Source organism: Lactuca serriola, chromosome 1, assembly GCF_051521515.1.
Source record: "Lactuca serriola cultivar US96UC23 chromosome 1, Lser_US96UC23_V15, whole genome shotgun sequence".
Taxonomy (NCBI): domain Eukaryota; kingdom Viridiplantae; phylum Streptophyta; class Magnoliopsida; order Asterales; family Asteraceae; genus Lactuca; species Lactuca serriola.
The window spans coordinates 24,282,689-24,301,995 of NC_136408.1; the positions used below are offsets into that span (position 1 = coordinate 24,282,689).

Here is a 19,307-nt window from a genome sequence, read left to right on the forward strand (position 1 = left end):
TCTAAACTTTTTTAATTTCTTAGTTTAAATTTTTTGTAAAATTTATAGAAAAATCTCATTATTTTAGGAAATTAACGATTAATTCTTAAATTTAATTTGTTAAAAGAAAAGCTAAGAAACCGATAAATTTCTTCACTTTAACCTCCTTTGATATGTTCAATAGGTTATGAGACAAAATCGTTAATTTTTTCAAAATTTTGTAATTTTTTTAAAGAATTTTCTCAAAAATTTGTATATAATGTATAAATGTATTTTTATGTAAATTTTTAAGTATTTTTAGATATTTTTGTATATTTTTTAGTTTTTTAAGTTTTTTATATAGTTTTTTTATATATTTTACATGTATAAACATATTTTGTATGTATTTATATGATTTTATAAGTATTTTTATGTATTTTGGTATATTTTCATGTATTTATTTATTTTTTAAGTTTTTTTATGTAGTTTTTCACATATTTTTATGTAATTTAAATATATAAGAGTATTTTTTTATATATTTATATGAATCCTTTGAGTATTATCGTATTTTTTTTTACATGTTTATTATTTTTTATTTCAATTTTTATGCGCACGCGCGCACACACACACACGCGTATATATATATATATATATATATATATATATATATATATATATATATATATATAACTTAAAAATAAAAAATACATAAATACGTAAAAATATATAAAATTACATAAAAATACATTTATACATTATATACAAATTTTGAGAAAATCTTTAGAAAATTCTCATTATTTTTTAAAAAATTAACGATTTTATCTCATAACCTCGTGAACATTTCAAAAGGATTTATCTTAGTTTTTATAAAAATGTTTTCAGAACAAAAGGTATAATTTTCATTTTTCAATGTTGATGGAAAATCTATTATCAAAATAATCATGATTTTTTAGGTAGTCTTGAGATTTTTGTAGTAGTGACATTTAAAATTCAAAATTTTTTATCAACTTTACACCTTCATAATTTTTCATAAAACTTCGTTTTAGGAGTTTTTTATTGTATTGTTTGGAACAATGACTTTCATTGACTTATTATAATCCAAGTTTGGATGTCGGGGAAATCATATATATATATATATTTTTAATTCCAAAGTAAGTTATACGGTGAATATATGAAAAAAAAAAAAAAAAAAAAAAAAAAACTCAAATTTGATCGTTCATAATTTTTGCATATGAACTTTGTTTTAATTAGATTTTCATTGTGTTCTTTGTAAGAAAGACTTTACTTGGACATATTACACCCATAATTTGGATGTCGAGATGTCATATTTTTTTATCTCCAAAGTAGGCTATTCGGTGAAAATTATAAAAATATAAAAAACTTTATAACTCTTACACACAAAGTTCGTAACAATCATCAGACTTCTCCCAATCACAAAGGTGACCTACAAAAATCTCAAAAAATAAGACTTTAAAATAATTATAGACTACCTAAATTTAACAGGTGTTGACTTGTGATTTTTTTTATAATTTTTTAATAAAAGAAATTCGCAGGCCACATAGATTTTCACATGTCGTAATCTATGAACATCTTAAAAACAATCGCATGCCACCTAGATTTTCGCAAATGGTGACTTGTGAAAATTATAGCTATTATGGTCATTTTTCATTTTTTTTGCTATTTTGTGAAAAAACTTTAGAAGCAACTGTTAGGTTATTTTCTTTAAAATTGATTGAGTTTTCAATTTTCACTTTAAAATAAAAGAGAAAGTGTTTAGGTGGGGGTATAGGTGGACAAGGGTGGTATGGGTGTAGGTGTGGGTGTAAGTAGGGTTGGGTGTTGATGGATGTGTAGGGGTGTTGGTGGGAAGGTGTGCGTTTAAGGTGAGCATTATATTGTTTAAACTGCAAAATCATCCGAACCAAACCTTATTAGGTTTTAGGGCTTCGGTTAATCAGGTAACAGTTTAGTTTGTGAGTTAAATGAGAGGATTTAATCGGTTTGTGTTTCGGGTGTCATTTTGGCAATACTTATTCAGGGCTTGTCGAAAACCATATAATACTTCTATAATATATATATATATATATATATATATATATATATATATATATATATATATATATATATATATATATATATATATATATATATATATATGGTCAGATTCATCGTTCTCGTTGCCTCTCTTCATCTTTCGTTCACTCTTAGTCTTAAAAGGTGCATCTCACTAAATGGATCTCAGTTCTTCTCATTTCTCACTGACAAAGAGTCAAATACTCAATCAACCTTTAGTGCATGGTCGCTGCTCCACTTACACTGCTTTGCTCATAGAGACCTCATCGGTCGACACTCCGCTGACACCCTCAAAGACCTCACATTCATGAACATCAATATTCGGCTTTGAGTGTTCTTCTAACATCGTTGACCTTCGGGGGTATATGTGATCCTGAGAATTGTGTACTCGAATCCGTACTCGAATCAAGGAGGGTCAAGATGGAACCTAGAAACTTGGAGAGTGTGTGAGGCCTTTTGGGGGTATATGTGATCCTGACAATTGTGTTATTATTTTCAGAATGGTGGTCACACGTCATGGAGCAAGGGGATCAGGATCTGGTTTAGGATCGGGTTCGGGAGCGGGCTCCGAGCATGTCGATGATGGGTTATGCGAGTTTATCGCGTCTGAGATTACGAGAGGTATCCTTGAGGCGACCCCGATCATTTTCGGGTCGATCAAGGAAGGGATTATCGAGCTGATGGAGGATCGCCTCCGAGAATTCTGGAGTGATCTGGCGTCTAGCCAGGTGGGTACACGCACACTGTCCTTTAAGGACTTCCGTGGGAGTGGTGTGTCGGATTTTCATGGGGTGAAGGACCCCATTGCTGCTAGGAGGTGGATCGCAGACATCGAGTCTGCTCAGCTGACGTGCTTCTGCCCGGAAGGGTCGAAGGTCTGTTTCGCTGCAGGTTGTCTGAGGGATAGAGCCAGAGACTGGTGGGAGTTGATTGGCGATACGTTGGGAGCCCCAGCCATTGAGGCTATGTCATGGTCAAATTTCGTGACCCGATTCAGGGATGAGTTTGCACCTGCTGTGGAGCTTCAGCAGCTGGCCAGAGAGTTCTTGAATATGAGATAGACTACGGAGACTGTGGCGGAGATCATTGTCAAGTTCCGGGAGAGGGCCTTGTTGGTACTCTAGTATGCGGGGGATAAGGATATGAGGAGGACCCGATACCATGACATGCTACGAGCTGATATTCGGAAGCATGTTAGTTTCTCTGCTTGCCATACCCTAGAGTCCATGATTGCCAGGGCTAAGGAGAGAGAGATTGATTTGGAGCACATATGGAAGAGGAAGGTCGTTGAGGGGCAGGCGATGGGGGCTTCGGGGAAGAAGCCCAAGGGATCCGACGGTAGGCCGAAAGGCCAGTCAGGGCGGGACCGCTGTGGGAAATACGGTCGGTCACATGAGGGAGTTTGTCGCACTGGGTCGGGTTCAGGCTGCTATAAGTGCGGCAAGGTGGGGCATTTTGGCAAAGATTGTACTGCCCCTGCTTCTGCGATTTAGACATCAGACCTGATTTGCTTCCATTGCAATCAGAGGGGCCATAAAAAAGGCCAATTGTCCCAGGTTGGCAGCAGCAGCAGCAGCGCCAGCAGTGGCGCCAGCGTCAGCGACAGCACGGGTTATGGATGGCCGGAAGGTCAAGTCGGAGACTCTAGTGGTTCGGACCCGAGCATTTCAGCTGACAGCCGAGGAGGCACGCGCTGCACCCGATGTGGTGACGGGTATGATTCTTTTCCTCTGATTTATTTGTATGATGTTATAATATTGATATGTGCTTTGTGTATATGCGTTTAGGATCGTTCCATGTGAACGGTATCCCAATTCAGGTGTTGTTTGATTCGGGTGCTACCCGATCATTTGTCTCTCTTGCGCTTAGCAAGAAGTTTCCTGAGTCTTCGGGCATGTTGGACTACCCTCTAGAGGTCGAGATCGCAGACGACCGATCAGTGCAAGCATCGGAGGTCTACCAAGATTGTGTTTTGAGGCTGTTCGAGGAACCTTACCTGGTAGACGTGGCTCCCATACCGTTGCGGGGGAACAAGGTTATTATAGGCATGGATTGGTTGAGCCCCAATGGGGCAGTGATAGATTGTGCACATCAGCTGGTACGGATCAGGACCCCAAGTGGGGGAGAGTTGGTTGTTCAGGGCGAGAGGCCACAGCGAGGACCAGTTGTATGTTCAGCAGCGAGAGCTAGGCGCTACCTTCAGCAGGGTTGCGCAGGGTATCGCGTATGTTATGGACACCCGGGAGGCGGGTAAGGCGACAGTGGGTGATGTACCCGTGGTGCGGGAGTTTATGGATGTATTCCCCGAGGATTTTCCTGGGATACCTCCGGAGAGGCAAGTGGAGTTTAGGATCGACCTAGTCCTTGGTGCGGCTCCGATAGCCAAGGCGCCGTATCGGTTGGCTCCTCCTAAGATGCAGGAGTTGTCTACACAGCTGCAGGAGCTGTTAGATAAGGGATTCATTAGACCGATCAATTCACCCTAGGGAGCCCCGATTCTGTTTGTGAAAAAGAAGGACGGGTCGCATCGGATGTGTATAGACTACCGAGAGCTGAATAAGGTAACGGTGAAGAACCGTTACCCATTCCCGAGGATCGATGACCTCTTCAACCAGCTTCAGGGAGCATCTTGGTTCTCCAAGATTGATTTGCGATCAGGGTATCATCAGATGAGAGTCAGAGAGGAGGATGTGCAGAACACTGCTTTTCGGATACATTATGGTCATTACGAGTTTGTGGTGATGCCTTTCGGGCTCACCAATGCTCCTGCCGCGTTCATGGATCTCATGAATCGCGTGTGCCGGCCGATGTTGGATCGGTCCGTGATTGTTTTCATTGACAATATCTTGGTTTATTCCAAGACGCGAGAGCAGCACGAGGAGCACTTGCGTGAGGTTCTGAGTACTTTGAGGAGGAAGAGCTTGTATGCTAAGTTCTCCAAGTGAGAGTTCTGGTTGCGTGAGGTGCAGTTTCTGGGGCACCTTGTCAACCAGGACGGGATATCAGTGGATCCGGCCAAGGTAGAGTCCGTGATGAGATGGGAGGTCCCGAGGTCTCCATCCGAGATTCGGAGCTTCCTGGGATTGGCGGGCTACTATCGGAGATTCATTCAGGACTTCTCCAAGATAGCCGTACCCCTGACCAGGCTGACGAGGAAAGCCGTGGTTTTTCGTTAGGGGCCCGAGTAGCAGGCCGCATTCGAGACGTTGAGACAGAGATTGTGCAAGGCGCCAATCTTAGCCCCACCAAAGGGCATGGAGGATTTTGTTGTGTACTGCGATGCGTCCATCTCGGGTTTGGGCGTAGTGTTGATGCAGAGAGGGCATGTTATCGCTTACGCTTCGAGGCAGCTGAAGCCTCACGAGGCGAACTACCCGACGCATGATTTGGAGTTGGGGGCTGTTGTGTTCGCCCTCAAGATTTGGTGTCATTACCTCTATGGGGTTCGTTGTACCAATCACACGGACCACAATAGCCTGAGGTATCTCATGGACCAGCCGAATCTGAACATGAGGCAGCGTAGGTGGCTTGACGTGGTAAAGGATTATGATTGTGAGATCCTTTACCATCTGGGGAAAGCCAATGTGGTGGCTGACGCGCTTAGCCGCAAGACAACGCCGATCCGAGATATCTGCCTAAGGATGACAGTGGTGACTACGCTGCTAAAGCGGATTCGGGAGGCTCAGCAGGAGGCTATGAAGGAGGAACATCGGAAGAGTGAGCGAATTGTGGGGCAGGTTTCCTCCTTCGACTATGATAGCCGAGGGTTATTGACTCTTCACCATAGGGTGTGGGTCCCTTACGATGGAGGCGTGCGCCAGGTTCTGATGGAGGAGGCGCACAAATCCCGGTTCTCCATTCATCCCGGGGAAATGAAGATGTATAGGGATCTTCGTCTGGACTATTGGTGGCCCTACATGAAGCGGGATGTGGCATGGTACGTGGAGCGGTGCTTAACCTGCAGGAAGGTCAAGGCCGAGCATCAGAGACCGCACGAAAAGATACAGTTGTTGGATATTCCGCTATGGAAATGGGAAGACATCACGATGGATTTTATCACCAAGCTTCCCAGGACCGCGCGGGGAGTGGATTCGATCTGGGTCATCGTCGATCGGTTGACCATGAGCGCCCACTTTATCCCGATTCAGGAGAGCATCTCGGCCGAGAAATTGGCCGATATCTATATTAGGGAGGTGGTGGCGCGGCACGAAGTGCCAGTTTCGGTAATTTTAGATAGGGATGTGCGGTTCACATCCAGGTTTTGGAAGAAATTCCACGACGAGTTGGGTACTCGTCTGCATTTCAGCACCACCTTTCACCCGCAGACGGATGGCCAGAGCGAGCGGACCATCCAGACTCTAGAGGACATGCTGCGGGCATGTGTTTTAGACTTCGAAGGTAGCTGGGATACTTACCTTCCGTTGGCGGAGTTCTCGTATAATAATAGCTATCATGCGAGTATCGACCGTCCTCCCTTCGAAATGTTGTATGGGAGGAGGTGTAGGACCCCGATACGTTGGGGCGAGGTTGGCCAAAGGGTCATGGGGAGCACCGATGTAGTGCTCAAGACGACAGAGAAGATTCAGCAGGTCCAGAGCAGGCTTCAGACTGCTCAGAGTCGGCAGAAAAGTTATGCCGATAAGCGTCGATCAGACCTGGAGTTCCAGGTCGGGGATATGGTTCTCCTGAAAGTGTCTCCTTGGAAGGGCGTCATCTGATTCATGAAGCGGGGCAAGTTGGGTCCCAGGTTTATTGGACCGTTTAGGGTTCTAGCCCGGGTGGGCAAGGTGGCGTACTGGTTGGATCTTTCAGCCGAACTCAGTCAGATCCACAACACTTTCCACTTCTCTCAGCTGCGGAAGTGCCTGATGGACGACTCGGCGGTGATACCCTTGGAGGACATTTAGGTTGATGACAACCTGAATTACATCGAGCTACCTGTAGCGATCCTTGACCGGAAGTCGAAGGATCTGAGGAACAAAAGAGTGGAACTCGTGAAGGTGCAATGGCAGCACCGGAAGGGGTCGGAGTGGACGTGGGAGCCGGTGGATGAAATGATGGAGCACTACCCTGAGCTGTTTCAGGAGCGAGCAGCAGACTTCGAGGACGAAGTCTAAAATAAGTGGGGGGATTTGTAGCACCTGGTTCTTGGTACGTATTCTTGTATTTAATTCTTTTATCGATTTGCAATTTTGGTCTTGGACTCGGCGAGTCGAAGGAGTGACTCGTCGAGTAGAAGCGGGATGAGACGCGGAGTTTAAGTTGTGGAATCGGCGAGTCGGGTCCCGGACTTGGCGAGTAGCCGATATCTGGACAAAAACCCTAATCCAGGGGTTTGCACCCTATTTAAACGACCTTATGGAGCCTCCATCACTCCTTTATGCTCCCAAACACCCCTCACTGAAACCCTAGCCGTTTTTGAAGCAATCTAAGCCTTGTTGGTGGATTTTGGTGTTTGTGATCTTATGGAAGGAATGAGAGAAACTTGAGGAAGCAAGTAGAGATCAAGGGAACCTGAGTTTGTGCACCTTCTTCAGCTCATTGAAGGTAAAAAGTTGTGACCTTGCTCATTCATTTGTTAGATCCCTCTTTGGGGAGGTTTAGGGCTTTTATGAGCCATTTTTGGTGGCCAACCATGTTTGCAAACATGGTTGGGGGTTAAAGCTTTTGAATCACATCATGAAAGGAGTCACTAGGCAGATTTGGGTTGCTTTTGCATCCATGAAAGGTCCCATGTGCCATATGAGCTTGGTTTATGTCCTTTTGAGCTCAAAGTCCCATGCAAGCACGTAAAGTTTGTAACTTTACGTGCTAGATCGATTGTAGGAGCTTGGATCTATCTTTTGATCAAAGGATGTTCATCATAAAGCAAGGATTTAGGGAATGGACGTGACCAAATCGGCCATTCCATTCTTGGACTCGGCGAGTCTAGGGGGTTCTGTCCCATTCTGTTGAGGGTCGAAAGGACCCAGTTGTGTGTGGAATGGTTTAAGGGGATCTCCGGGGAGTGACCCAACATTCTGGACTAAGCCATTGATATGAAAGTTCATGGGACTCGGCGGCGAGTCCAAGGTAATCTTCATAGAACTCGACGATTTGTTCATACAACTCGGCGAGTCGAGGACAGAACGTGTTCATCGGATGAAGATTAACTCGACGAGTCGGATGAAGGACCATTGAGTATCAGTTAGGAAGTGAACTCGTTGAGTCAATGCCTAACTCGACGAGTAGAGACAGGAGTAAGTTCAATCGACTGGAGATGGACTCGGCGAGTTGGCAAGCCAACTCGGCGAGCCGGGTCAACTGGAAGTTGGCTTTGACTTTGAATTAACTTTGGTTTGGAATCGGTCAGGGGTAAAATAGTCATTTTACCCTGGGAATAGTATCAATGTCTGATTAAGTGTTTTATGGAAATATAGCCGGGGGATCACCGGAGTAGCTGTCAGACATTTGTGAATCAACTTTTCAGCAGCCAGCCTTTTGAGGTGAGTTACCTTCCAGTAGGGGTGGGTCTAAGGCCACAATGTCGGCCCACCAAGTAGGAGTATTTTAGAAGATGATTGTCTTTTTGATAATTATCTTGGTATGGATACGTGTTTGTTTATGAGATATATATGTATGATATGTTACGTATATGATAGGGATAGTTTTCCCTTGACAGTTGTAACACCCAAAGTTTTGAAGACCAAGAAAGGAAAGAAAACCCTAAGTTTAGGGGTCGACTCGGCGAGTCCAAGGAGGGACTCGGCGAGTCCGAGCGGGATCCGGGCCGAGGAGTAAGTGACCGACTCGGCGAGTAGGCCAAGGTGACTCGGCGAGTCTAGTCTGTGCATGGAAAACCCTAAATTCGGGACTTAGAGCCTATATAAACGTCTTAATCTTCTTCCTAGGGTTCCTTACTGCCTCTTAAGCCCTGGATATCAAACCCTAGCCGTCATAACCTTTGATCGAGCCATTTGTTGCCTTGGAAGGTGCATTAAAGCTTGGAGAAGGAAGAAGGAACTTGGAGGAGCAAGGAGGGACTATAGATCTGGAGTTTGTGGAGCCTTTCTGAGATATTGAAGGTAATAAGTCGTCTCTCTCTCCTTTAGGTCTTCTATGGTTGTGAGATTTGGGGCTTTTAAGCCATGTTTTGACACCCATTTGAGTTAGAAGCCGGATCTGGAGTTGCTACTTCAGATCCAAGTGTGTTATGGACTAGAGAAGCATAAAGTATCAGCCCTTGAGTCAATGTTGAAGCCCCTTGGCCTTAAACCCTAGTTTATGGTGTATTTTGCTTAGATCTCTTTCTCTACACGTAAAGTTTGCAACTTTACGTGGGGGATAGGCTTGGGAAGGGTAGATCTACAGTTTGGAGTCCATGCATGACTCGAAAGTCCTCTGCATGTATGTAGATCTGAATGGACTCGGCGAGTCCTTTGAGTGGACTCGACGAGTAGCTTGAAGATGAGGAGGAACTCGACGAGTGGGATGAACAGCTCGTCGAGTCGGATGAAGTTGGGCATGAACTCGGCGAGTTGGAAGAACAACTCGGCGAGTTGGATGAAGATTATCTTGGACTCAACGAGTCTGTTCTTGGACTCGGCGAGTCAAGTCGCGAAACCCCAAATCCTTCGAGTTTAGACTCGGGTCAGTGAGTCGATTAGAGACTCGGTGAGTTGGACAGGACAGGATTCGGGAATCGGTAGACTCGGCGAGTCATGGACTGACTCGGCGAGTAGAGTCGCGAATGGAAGGACTCTGGACTTATGAACTCGGCGAGTCAGTAGGGTGACTCGACGAGTAGGGTTGACCTGGAAGGTTGACTTTGACCAGGACTTTGACTTTGACCTGAGTTGACTTGGTTGTCTTTCGGGGGGTCAGTTAGACTCAGTGTTGCTTTGACATTGGTAGCTCGGGGAGTGAGTGGAGCAGGAGTTCAAAGAGTTGTCGGTCAGTAGCCAGAGGTTATCCGCAGAGTTCAGCAGTACGAGGTGAGTCTCCTCACTGTTTGAATGGGTCTAAGGCACCAATGCCGACCCATTTAGTATATGCATGAAAGACCAGGGGGCGGCTCCTGGCACACAGTATGTTATTATGTATGATAGGAAGACCCCGGGGGTTAGCCCTAGGCAATATGCATGAAAGACCAGGGGGTGGCTCCTGGCACTCAGCATGTTATTATGTATGATAGGAAGACCCGGGGGTTAGCCCTAGGCAATATGTATGAAAGACCAGGAGGTGGATCCTGGCGCATCGTATGCTATTATGTATGACAGGAAGACCCGGGGGTTAGCCCTAGGCAATATGTATGAAAGACCAGGAGGTGGCTCCTGGCGCATTGTATGCTATTATATATATGAAAGACCAGGAGGTGGCTTCTGGCACACTGTATGCTGTTTAGCTAAGTAGAGTAGTATGCACGGTTGTCTTTGTGATACTTGCATAAAAGACCAGGGGGTGGCCCTTGGCACATGTCTGTAAGACCAGGGGTGGCCCTTGGCACTTGTCTGTAAGACCCAGGGAGCGGCCCAGGCTTGACCAAGAAGACCATGCGCGGCCCGTGGCATAATGGCAAGACTATGTTTGGCACATAGCACCTTAATTGATTATGGATAAGTCTGTTATGTATAGCTCTTGGCTATGAATGGTTGTATGGTATGTGGTATCTGGGGAACTCACTAAGCTTCGTGCTTACAGCTTTTAGTTTTGGTTTCAGGTACTTCCGGTAGTGGACGATGGAGCTCGGGATGATCGCATGGCACACACCATAGATTAGTCAGCTTGGGAATGTTTTACTCTGATAATGAACATGTGTTTTGAAAACTAGTACTCTGTTTATGTTTTGAAATGATGATTTTACTTTAAGTAATATTTTATTAAAAGAAATTTTTAGTCTTGAATTTTGGGACGTTACAACAGTGGTCCTTAAGACCGAAGGGTAGTTCAGTACTCGGATATGCCTGATTGTATGCTTATTCCTTGTTGTATGCTAGTAGTAGGGGGTGGAATAGACCCAAGTTACTGGTTGAAAGATACCGATGATGATTACTGGTTGAAAGATATCAATGATGATTACCGGTTGTAAGATACCGATGATGACTACCGGTTGAAAGATACCGATGATGATTACTGGTTTAAAGATACCGATGATATTGTATGGTATGTGGTATGATGGGGGAACTCACTAAGCTTTGTGCTTATGGTTTCAGTTTTTGGTTTCAGGTACCTCTTCGTCTAAGGGGAAGGAGCTGGCGACGTAGCATGACATCACACACACATATGATTTTACACACGAAGTTTTCTGGGATTGTACTCTGATATGATATTTGTTTATGACGTGGGTTTCGAAAATGATACATTGTTTTATGAAATGACGTGTTTGCATAGTATTTTCTAATGAATGCTTTTATGAAATAAATAATTAAAATAAAATTTTTAGGCTTGAATTTTGGGATGTTACATAACTTCTTGTTGGGGAACATCAACATAACAACCATCCACGTTATTAAGATACGTATCAACATCATCATCACCAACGTACTTGTAATTTTCAGGATCCACATAGTGAATATGTGAATACCTCACATTAACATTTTCAGCAACATTATGAAACTGAGGTATACTAAGAGTTATGAAAGTACCTATTGGATTGTTGCTCCTTTTATCGCTGCGTAAGTTAACAACCGACTCATTTACACTCTCGCCACCCTCTGTAACCGCATCACCTTCATCGGCCCCCACAAATACTTTGACAACCCTTCCTCCAATCGATTTGATTACGTTGATCAACATTCTAACATCCATGTCTTTAACTATGACTATATAATGATCCAATTCAAGATGATGGAAACGAAGACTAATTTTATATTTGTCTAACAAACCGGTTTTCATTCTCACCAAAGATACAAAATCATTATAACTAATATACTTATAAAATATCAAAGCGAATTCAAAAATACCTCAATGTGGACATACATATTTAAGATATTTTTTCCACCTCCCACCAGTTATAACGTAAACCAAATTTTGTTCATTTTATTCGAGAGGTTTTAAAAATAATTTCCAAAAAATAACAAGTGATCACTTTTTGCAAAATTTTATATATAGTAAGGTTGTTTTGTAGTCAAACCCTATCAATTTCGTAGTCAAAATAATTAAAAAAAAAAACACAAAATCGTAGGTGAAATGAAGAGGAAATAGTTCATCTGCGATTTTAGTCAGAGATGGTAGATATTTATATGGAAAAAAAAAACTAAAAGAAAAAAAAACCACCTACGAACGTACAAGTCGTTAAAGCACATCCGTACTTTATCAACTTGTACGTTTGCAGGTGGAATGCTATAATCGCAGATGGGCTTAATCCATCTGCGATTTTCATGGCTATATTTGTATTTTTTTTTTTTTTTTTTTGCTATTTTTCACAAAGTAATTAAGGGATTAGACTATATTTGTAATTTTCTCTTATTAAAAATATGATTTTCTAAATGTATGCTTTGGGCGATTTCCATGAATTTTTAAATCCATTTTTATTATTCTTATTATTATTTTGAATTATCCATTTTTTTCGTTCTTTTCGATTTTTATCATTATTTTTTTTATTTTCAATTTGAATAATTCTTAAAGAATTCTCTTTTATATATTCTTTAAGAATTTAACCTTCATTTATTCTTTAAGAATTTATGGTTCACGGAAAAACAATATCAAATTCAAATCTAATCTTATTTTTAGCAATTTCATATTTATATAAGTTTTTGATAAATCATACAATGAAAATCATTACTATCCTTAACTGTAACGGAGTCCACCTAAGCTTCCACAATCCCTTTGTCCTTCATTTGACATTTTCTCCTTCAACACCTATATAACTATTCCATTTTCCTGTTATTTAATCTACTAGGGCTATGTATGCATAAGAGTTTCCATTTCTATGCCTTTATATATATATATATATATATATATATATATATATATATATATATATATATATATATATATATATATATATATATTCTTGACACTTGAACAATGTTCAACATATTGTCCTACACTTAAATCCTTTGATTACAATAATTCTAATTTTGAATTCACTACATGATATAACATGATAACCCATTATTAGATATGCCAGATGACAATATTCTTATTTTATGCATGCATCAAAGGTGGTGTCCTAAAACCTAAGTTTTTTTTTTTTTGTTTTTTTTTTAACGGCAAATAATTATATATCTTCAATCCGGACCTATTAATTAGTAGTTAGATTAGAAAGTCCTTGTTATTTCATCATGAAAGTTGCTTATTACCACTAATCATATGCTAATCTTTTCACAATTACAACTCAAGATTCCATAATGTAAAAATACTCATGTTTTACATTTTAAGTTATGCATTGGCAACTTGTATCATGAACAAATAACAATGATCCTCCATTAAAGCATGTTATTATTCCTTAATAACATGTTAATGCCTATCACAGAATTATTATCTATTGCTAATTTTAACATGCAAGAACTTTGAGAAATCAGAGGTTCATCCTTAATTCCCTCATTAATTTTTATAATTTTAGAAGAATAGAATCATTACCATGTTTATCTCTTGACATTTAATGATAATCTCCTTGAAACTTGACTTAATCCTTGCAACTTTGGATTAATTTCCACAAAATTCGGATTAACACCTTCAATAGAGTTTGAGAGAAATTCATAGATAAAGTGGAGAATGAAGATCTTAAGGGTTTTAAGTGTTTAAGATAAGGTTCAAATATCTTAGTTGACCGTGTGGGTCGAAGTTATGGACACAACTTTACGTGACACATGTGGCATAAGGGTCTTATCCATGTGAATCCAAAAAAAATACAGACTTCTATCTTGCGTAGTAGTCTGTGTGATTTTCTAGCTATGCCTTGGCCGAATATTCTGATTTCTCAATTCTTGCCTATCTTTTCTTCGTTTTGACAATATCATAAGTCCTCTGTATAGATTCCAATTTCTATGATCTTTATATCATTGTGAAGCAAATAAATAATACTACAACTTCTCTTTACATATCTTTGGTTGAACATGTACATATATTGAGTTATTAAGTCAAGAACTTGGGTACATGCATAGTTTTGTCGGTTTCAATTCATACTTTGAACTAGTTATTTTTAAATCACTATAACTTCTTCATTCTATGTCCAATTAACCTAATCTTTTTCTTATGTTTTAATTGTCAAATACACTACAACTTTCATTTATATAAGTCCTTATGAATCATTTTAGAATTGGATTTATTAAGTTGTAAAGTTAGTATCTTGAAAATAAATAAAATTTCATCAGTTGTCTATTTTCTTTTCCAAATTAACAAGCTCATAGATAAATAAATATGATTCTTCTTGTATTGTTTAGTCCAACGCACCGTCTTTCCATTGCAATATTTCTTATCTCATCAAACCTTCATTTGGTTAATTTGCTCATTCTTTAATCAATATTTCTAAGACTCCAAAGTTGCTATTTCCAACATTTCATGTCAATATTAAAAAATTCACCACTATTTCAGTTTTAACCTTACTTCCACAAAACTCATTTCTAGTTAACTAAATTACTTTATTTAACATAAATAAGGCCATGATAATCATTTTATATTTTTACCAATATATCATTTTTTTGTACAATAATTCATATTGTAACAACGTAAATTTTCAAAACAAAATTTTCAATTAAAATCATATAATTCTCATAACACATTTATAAAAACCTCATTTATTCAATTTACAAACGCAACTCCATGTTCGTTTGATTACAAATCCAGGATCCTCGAAACATAACTCTTTCACTGGTGTGTACAATCAAGCCAGTGCCTTCCCGCGATCCTGAGAAAAACCTGAAACACATAACACATAACACGGTAAGCACGAAGCTTATTAAGTTCCCCAAAATACCGCATACAACACATACGCCACTCGAGGCTACAGTACGACCCTCCGGTCGATGTGTCTCAGCGGGACCCTCCAGTCCTGTAGCTCGTTGGACCCTCTGGTTCGGTCATAGCTCGTTGGGCCCTCCGACCCGGTCTATATCGTTGGACCCTCCGATCCGGTCTGTACAATCATATAACATACATATATCACATAGCACATAAGACCCTCCGGTCAACACATAAATACCACTCTAGGTAACGTATAGTGAGAAGACTCACCTCGAATGATGAACGGCTCCTACAAATGTCGCCGTTGCGCACCAGCCTCTACCTCTGAGCCATATCTACGATGATCTCAAATTAGGATCTAAGTCCCAACCCTCATTCTCTAGGTCTAAAGGTAGTCCACTAACTAGTCCATAAATAACCCCAAAACCCATTGGGCCCATCAAGGCCCAATAATAAATGGGCTCTGCCGAGGCCCAACTCTCAAGTCCAAGAGGCAAGCCCAACTCAAGGGCCCAAGGCACATATACATATTCCTCTGGTCCAAATCTCTAGCACAACAAGCCCAAACTCCAGGCCCAACACTTAAGGCCCAATATAAGACTTAGCCCAAAAAGTCCACAGTGGGGTTACGCGGGGCGTACCTCCCTTGGTACGCTCAACGTACTCCATCGCACACGAATCCTGATCGGGGACACCAACCTAGTACGCGGGGCGTACTAGATTTACGCTCAGCGTACGTGCAAATTTACTTTTTCAACTCTTTTGGTCTTAATCGGTTAAGACCATTGCTATACTCTTAGATCTGGATTCCATAAAGGCTCATACTCAATAAAGCTCATGACTTTAAGCCTTTGCATGGCTGATCAAGTCCCAAACACAAAAACTCTCACTCTTTACTACTAAAAAAATCTCATATCTCATGCATGGTTTGATTCCAACATCCAAGGACTCATTTTTATGAATCCTTTCCACTAAAAACACTTAAAGGGACATATATTAGGTTGTGGAGCTTAACCACTCATAAAGCTCCAAGCTTTAGGACCAAAAACCCTAAAATGGACCCAAAACAAAAACTAGCACAATAATAAGCAAGTTCAAAACTTGATACCTCTGGAGGATGCACCAACAAGAGAAGAACATAGATCCAAAAGCTAGGTGCTCAAGCCATTCTCTTTCAAAGCTCCTTCTTCTTCAAAATCCAAACACAACAAGTCATCACCCCACTAGAACCATATGAGAAAACCACTAAGATTCAAACTTTATGCTTTCTGGAGCTAGATCAACATGATTAGGGCTTGGATCCACAAGCTCCAAGCCAAGAAATACTTCCTCAAGAAACTCCTTCTTCCACAATATGCACCAAAAACTCACTAAATCACCAAAATGCTCAAGAATCACTCAAATGGAGGCTTAGGGTTGATTTCTAGGGTTTAGAGGGATGGAGGTTGGAGGTATTAGGGTTAGGTTATGAGTTAAGGACCTTAAATAGGGTCCAAGACCCTAAATTAGCGTTCAGGTCTGTTTGGCGTACGCCCAGCGTTCATATGGTACGTCCAACATACTCTGAAGAACATTCACGACCCTCCCTGGTCAGTACGCCCAACGTACTCTAAATTACGCCCAGCGTACTCGGCTAAGCCTGAAACCATAAAACTTTTGAAGGCCATAACTTCTTCGTTATAAGTCCGTTTCCGACAATCCTTATATCCACGGAAAGCTAACGAGAAGCCCTACACTTCTATCAACTTTATTCCTCCTGAATCCCACTCGAACTCAGATCCAAAATTCATGAAAAGCCCGAACCGGCGCCTTAACAATACATTCGGGCTCTAAAGCACAAACCGACTCTTTTATCACACAACCTACCTCACCCACATCCCAATAGGGAATAACCTTTCTCTTTTAATGCCTCTAAACCTTCTCATACTCGAATTAAGGCCCACGGGCCTTAAATCACTAAATAATCCAGAACAGGGTGTTACAATTCTCCCCCACTTGAAATAGATTTCGCCCTCGAAATCGCTCCTTATCAACACATAGGTCGATCCCAATGATTCAGGAAGCACCATCCAAAGAACCCCATATCATACGACAATCTCTTCCAAAAACACCTAAAACCAACAGGAACTCCCGACCCCGAAGAAGGACAGACCCTTCTGCCGCTGCGGTACCTGATCTTTCTCTCCAGAACTTGAAACTCTACTGGTCTATTTCCCTGCCAGACCACCCTCACAATATCATCATGTTAATCGCTCATCGAATAACATACTCTAAGAATACTCTATCAATTCTGATTCTCTAATTGATCCCGGTCACAATTCAAAAAGGATGGAAATGTCATATCCCACTAAGGACCCACTGCCTGAACAACTATCATAACTCTTCTGAAGGAATGGTGCTCAAAACTCTATCCTCAGACACAAGAAAGCAGTCAAGCCAGCTCGGAACGATCCTCTGGCACCCTAAATCATAAGCCCCTGTTCCTCTCAAATGTTCCATCCGACACTGAACACCGGGTCAACTCCCGACCCGACAGTTGGACCTTCAAGGGCTACCTATTGCACACCCAATAAAACGACTTACCGGCTTCCTTCTCACAATAACTATCTCGGCCCATTGTGACATACAAGTCACAAAGTTCGCTTTACCCTAAGTGAATACTACAATCCTAACTGAAATCGTCTCACCCTCGGCCCCTGTCGTCTACTACTCATTAGCTTCATACATCTCATGTTCCGACCCATACAAACGAACTGACCCATACAGGTCTAAAACATCAGATGACACACAACACCCCTCAGAAGGAACCCACCTCTAAGCTCGGAATCTTATCTTGCCTTCACATTACACCACTAGAGCCAAATCAAACTCAAGAGTCTGGGTCGACGCGAAATTGGAATCACTCGTCCCAATGAAGCTCTCAACTCATAACCCATTACTCGCAACTTTCGTATACATCACTACATCCAATTCCTCCCGAATATGATCACCACACCTTAACTCAGAAGAAAACGACTCTCGACCATTAGGGAGACCCCAGTCTCACCCATGCCCTGTCTACCAGATTCCCACAGACTCATTGATAAGGCTACCCAAGCCTAGGAACTCCTCTGCGCCATGCTCTGGCTAGTGAAAACTACGGCTCCCCGCAGTTCCACAACGCTCTCTCACTGACCAATGAAAGCTACGGCTCCCCGCAGTTTCACAATGCTCCCTCACTACTTGGCAAATACTACGGCTCCCCGTAGTATCGCCACATCATCTTGCTGGCTGGTAGATACTACGGCTCCCTGCAGTATCACCACACTCTCTCGCTAACCAGTGAATACTACGGCTCCCCGCAGTATCACGACACTCTCTTGCTGACTAGTGAGTACTTAGGCTCCCCAAAATACCCTGATACCCTCTTCCAATCAAGCACTCGGAACCTCGAAATATTCCCATCTCACACATTGAAACACGGAGGAAATATCACTGACTGAAAACACATTGACTAAATTCCGAAGATGCATCCTCTACTGATCACCACCCAAGCGAAACTACTCATTCCGACTCTGAAATTGATTGACAAATCCATTGCTGCCCCTCCTGAAGTATAGATCACAATCTATACCTATACCTGCAAATCTCAGCTATTGCATTCTGAACTCAGCTACCCAACCGCCTCGAACTCAACATTTGCAAACCCGAAAAATTTCTTAGCCATAATAAATTCTCTGACCAACGACCAACCGCCGTGGATTCACTCACCCTTTCGTAAGCACCTACACATACATCATCTTGCATCGAACCTCACCTCCTTCACCAAATACCCAGATTTCATGTGTCCACACCACAAATCTCCATAACCAATCCTATAACCACACTTTAACGAATCGCCGATCCTTCTCAAAAGAATACCCAGTTCTCCCCCACTCAGGGTTCAAACCATCACCAATTGGCATACCAACAATCTACTCCCTAGACTGTTTCACCAAGTATATCACACTTGACTCTTGGAGTGTATCACATAATCACTTTAATGATCTTCCCGATGGAAACCAAGCAACTCCACATATCCCAACTTTGACCAAAAATCTCAGAATCCTCCCGGCGTGACTGCCTTTATTCATCTTGAAGCCTCAAACCGATACACCGTCGGATACCCCACTGTTCCGAATTAGATCTGACTCTCGGTCCGGAAATGATGCACAATCTCACACTTTGACTATGATTCCTTGACCCGCTTCCCAAACCGGAAATACTCATAAAAGCAATAGACCTCACTCTTATTGTCGATACACAACGCAGACCACGAGGGCTGCCGCCCCGATATACTCCTCTTAGCCACCAGGAACTAGCATCAAACATACTGCCCAATTACTCTGGTGAAAAGGTCGCAGCCCCTTGCT

At 41.8% G+C, this 19,307-nt stretch overlaps 1 long non-coding RNA gene across 1 annotated transcript; it reads right to left on the reverse strand.

Annotated features, from left to right (window-relative positions):
- Nucleotides 1-779: 779 nt before the first annotated feature.
- LOC145075773 (uncharacterized) lies at nt 780-13,704 on the reverse strand. The gene is made up of 3 exons (XR_013692514.1): nt 13,594-13,704; nt 11,655-11,831; nt 780-1,402 (listed from the first exon to the last, which is right to left on the reverse strand). It is a non-coding gene; the product is annotated as an uncharacterized LOC145075773 (long non-coding RNA).
- Nucleotides 13,705-19,307: the final 5,603 nt, after the last annotated feature.